The following is a 5,000-nucleotide window of genomic DNA, read 5'->3' as shown; positions in this document are numbered from 1 at the left end:
TATGCAAAAGACTGATTGAACAAATATCGAGAGCAATGGATTTCTTGAAGAGCTTACCGGGGGAACACTTTTAAGGTGTTGGACATCAGGATATGAAACGACAAATAAAATCGTAATAATGCGAATACTCAATGCTAAGGAAATATTTCCTTTTCCCTTGGGAAGGGTGAAGCCAGCTAGACTTGGACCTTTGAGCATTGAGCAATCGTCACCAGGGAAGGGAGTTCGCTTGGAAGTGAGTGACTTGCCCAGATAATTTGATTGATTGACTGATTGATTAGGAGTTTTTTGTCATCCTGACATCTAAGGTTATTGACGCCGAACCAGATAATTTGAGTAAACAATTTGTCTTTTATACCCTACATCCTATATACCACATCATCTCTATAATAATGCATCAATGAACTTTCATTGCATGTCATTTCACATATCTTATTGTCACCAATCACTTCTGAAACAATATAGATTATGTTAACTGATAATGCATTTTAAATCTCCAATCTTAAACTAATATAATTGATATAGGTTATGATGGTGAAAATTGTAGTTCCTAAACTCAATGTAGTCCTGAAGAAAGGTCGCAAAGTGATCCGAAACGCGTGTCGACATCAAACAATAAATGGAGAAAAGTAAATGTCTTTCTGCTGTTATCATGAAAACTATCTGCAGGACGATCTGTCCGAGGAGAAGCTGTCTTCAATTTTGGACGCCGATATCTATTCATTATATACAGTATGTATGTATGTATGTATGTATGTATGTATGTATATATTATATATATATATATATATATATATATATATATTCAAATAAGCCATATATATTTTTGTTACATTAATGTCTGGATTCTCTTAACGACCTCGGGATCAGAGCCCCAGGCGAAATCACACAAAGACAAGAGCTTGTGACCGGCCGGGAATCGAACCCTGGTCGGCAAGCTTGTATAGACAGTGACTAAAGTGGCCAAGTGGTTTAGTCACTGTCTATACAAGCTTGCCGACCAGGGTTCGATTCCCGGCCGGTGACAAGCTCTTGCCTTTGTGTGATTTCAACTGGGGCTCTGATCCCGAGGTCGTTAAGAGAATCCAGACATTAATGTATCAAAAATATATATGGCTTATTTGAATATGAAAAACACTTCTAAATGTGCAAAATTTATCAATACACACACACACACACACACACACACACATATATATATATATATATATATCTATATATATATATATATATATACATATATATATTTATTTATATAAATAAATTTCTACCTCATACTTGGGATCGAACCCTAGCCCCTTCAAATGAAAGGCCAGGTCGCTTCCAGTCATGCCAGCAGAGCGACCTGTCCTTTCATTTGAAGGGGCTAGGGTTCGATCCCAAGCATGAGGTAGAAATTTAATTCTATTTTAACACGATATTGTGTTGATTTTCATCCATATATATATATATATATATATGTATATCCATATATATATATATATATATATATATGTATATGTATGTATATATATGTATATATACATATATATACTGTATATAATCCATTTTTTCTAAAAAGGAAAGTATTTAATCAGATGGTCCTAACAGAATTAACTTAGGCGACAGAAACTTGGCGCCTTACTAAAGGCCTTACAACATAAACTGTTAATAACTTAAAAGAGCTATGGAAAGAACGATGATAATAATAACAATAAGAGACATAAATAGAGCAACATGGATACGAGAGCAAACTAAAGTAGAAGATATTCTAACATGTAAGAAAAAGGAATGGACATGGGCAGGACATATAATGAGAATGTCAGACAATAGATGGACATTAAGAATTGTATAATGTGTCCCCTAGAGATTGTAAAAGAAGCTGGGGAAGGAAGAGAAGACGAACTTATAGTGGACCAGTCACAGCTGATGACACAAACAAATGTACACACAGACACACACACACATATATATATATAAATATAAATATATATATATATATATATATATTTATATATATATAAATATATATATATATATATATATAAATAAATACATATATATATACATATATATAGTAGATATATATATATACATATATATAGTAGATATATATATATATATATATATACCTATATATATATAGTAGATATATATATATATATATATATACATATATATATATATATATACATATATACATATATATATCTATATTTATACTGTATATATATTTATATATATACATATACATATATATATATATATTTATATATATACATATATATATATATATATATATGTTATACATACGTTTAACTGGGCTCCACAAGGCACTAGAAGAGTTTGAAGACCCAGACCTCCATGGCCGAGGACTATGAAGCAGGAAGTAGGTGATGATGAATGATGATGTATTGAACTAAAAGCTCAAGATAAGGACGGCTAATGAAATTTAACCGAAACCCTTTGCGTCAATAGGGGTAGGAGGAGAGTATATACATATGTATATATATATATATATATATATATATTATATATATGCGTGTGTGTGCGTGCGTGCGTGTGTGTGTATGTGAATATATAAATCATTGGTAGAAACATAACATATACACATAGTAACATCCATCGCCTTCGAAATAAAATTAGAAAGTAATAATTCCATTGGAAAAATCATGTGGATATTACATCATTATTGATTATCTAAAAATGAATTCTTCAGAAAAGTACTCGTGAAATACGTTTTTTCAAGACGTATTTTTTTTGTTTCGAACGGCTCTGAAAAAAAATAAGTCGAAGCCTTCGGTTATTTCAATGCGGTTTGCTGAAAACTTCAATTACCCTTCGCCCGAGTTCGATCACTGAGTGCGCTGCAGGCGTTACTTAATAATAAAAGTAATAAATTATAGTATTAATTATCTTTTCAACTTCCTATTCAGTCCCTTAATTTTTCCTTCAAATTGCAAATCCGAGCGTTGAACGACTTCAGAACTGTCAGTCTCAAATCCATAAATCAAATCATGTAGTTTATTACTATTATTATCATTATCAATCATTATCATTATTATTATTATTATTATTATTATTATTATTATTATTATTATTATTATTATTATTATTATTATTATTATTATTATCATTATTATTATTATGATGATGATGATGAGTTACTATGATTTATTGAAAGGGAAGAAGAGTTTTTTCGCGAGTCCTAAACGGCTTCGGAAGAAAATCTTCACGGATCTCCCAGCCGTAGACTTAACATGAAGTTCTGAATGACTCCAGAACAGATTCTTCCTGGAATTCCCTCAACGGCACCTGAAGAAAATTTGCCGGGATCTTCAAAAGGCTTCAGAAGACATAGCCGTAGACTTAGCATGGAGTTCTGAATGACTCCAGAACAGATTCTTCCTGGAATTCCCTCAACGGCACCTGAAGAAAATTTGCCGGGATCTTCAAAAGGCTTCAGAAGACATAGCCGTAGACTTAGCATGGAGTTCTGAATGACTCCTGAACAGATTCTTCCTGGAATTCCCTCAACGGCACCTGAAGAAAATTTGCCGGGATCTTCAAAAGGCTTCAGAAGACATAGCCATAGACTTAGCATAGAGTTCTGGATGACTCCAGAACAGAATCTTCCTGGACCAGTTCTGAACGGCTCCGCCCCGAGCTTCAAATGACTTCTGAAGACCTGATGATCTTTTTTTTTTTTTTTCAAACTAAGCATGCAACGCAGTGAACATTGTTAAAGGCAACTTTTGGAACAGGGAGCTGACTGTGAGAATTGTGTATTACAACTACAGGATCGACAGGAGGCTCTTCGGAACACTTTCATTTACAGCTGGTTTTGGTGGTTGCTGCAGAAGTTGTCGAGCTTTGAAGAAACATAATGTACGCGCCTTGAATGATCCTTTGCTTGGGCTTTTGCAACGATGTACTATAATTGGAGACTATTGGAAATAAGGAAATAAGGACGGAGACCGAATGGTTCAATTGAACGGTGAGTGACGTGTGGTTCTTCAACAGGATAGTCCCAAAAATTCGACATGAAGAAAGGACATATCCAGATCGTATTGGTAAATATATTGTGTTGCTCGTCGTTTACTTTAGCATGATGACGTATGCATAGAAAATCTATTGCATTCCTGTCTCTACCCATAGCCCCGATGGAAAAAGACATGGATGCCATCGATTTCTCTGAGGAATCTGACGAACTGAGGACACACGGCACTGATATCTCTCTTGAAATCTAGAAGGAAACTGACGAACAAAGAAAGAATACGATGAAATCTCGAAGGAAATTGACGAACTAAGGAAAGTGTAAGATGAAATATCAAAGGAAACCGAAAAGCTAAAGATCTTGAAAAACTAGAACAGACAGAAGAGAACAGCAACGAAGAGCGTTTAAACAAACACGAAAAAATAGCCTTTAATGCTAGAGGTAAATCACCTTGAAATGGAGGTAAAAAAAAAAAAGCCCCTAATGCGAGAAATAAGGCACCTCAAAATCAAGACCAAAAAGCCCCTAATGCTATAAATAAGGCACCTAAAAAGAGAGGTCAAAGATTCTCTAATGCTATAAGTAATGCACCTCAAAATCGACGTCAAAAGCCCCTAATGCTATTAATAAGGCACCTGAAAAGAGAAGTCAAAGAGCCTCTAATTATAGAAGTAATGCACCTCAAAATCCAGGTCCAAAAGCCCCTAATAATATAAATAAGGCACCTAAAAATAGAGGTCAAAGAGCCTCTAATGCTACAAGTAATGCACCTCAGATTCAAGGTAAAAAAGCCCCTAATGCTATAAATAAGGCACCTAAAAAGAGAGGTAAAAAAGACTCTACTGCTACAAGTAATGCACCTCAAAATCAAGGTAAAAAAGCCCCTGATGCTATAATTATGGCACCTAAAAATAAAGGTCAAAGAGCTTCTAATACTAGAAGTAATGTACTTCAAAATCGAGGTCAAAAGACCCTAATGCTATAAATAAGGCACCTAAAAAGAGAGGCCAAAAAGCCTCTAATG

The sequence above is a fragment of the Palaemon carinicauda genome, chromosome 4, assembly GCF_036898095.1.
Source record: "Palaemon carinicauda isolate YSFRI2023 chromosome 4, ASM3689809v2, whole genome shotgun sequence".
In the NCBI taxonomy this organism is placed as follows: domain Eukaryota; kingdom Metazoa; phylum Arthropoda; class Malacostraca; order Decapoda; family Palaemonidae; genus Palaemon; species Palaemon carinicauda.
The sequence above is the reverse complement of the archived record's forward strand: the minus strand, read 5'-3'. Positions refer to the sequence as shown.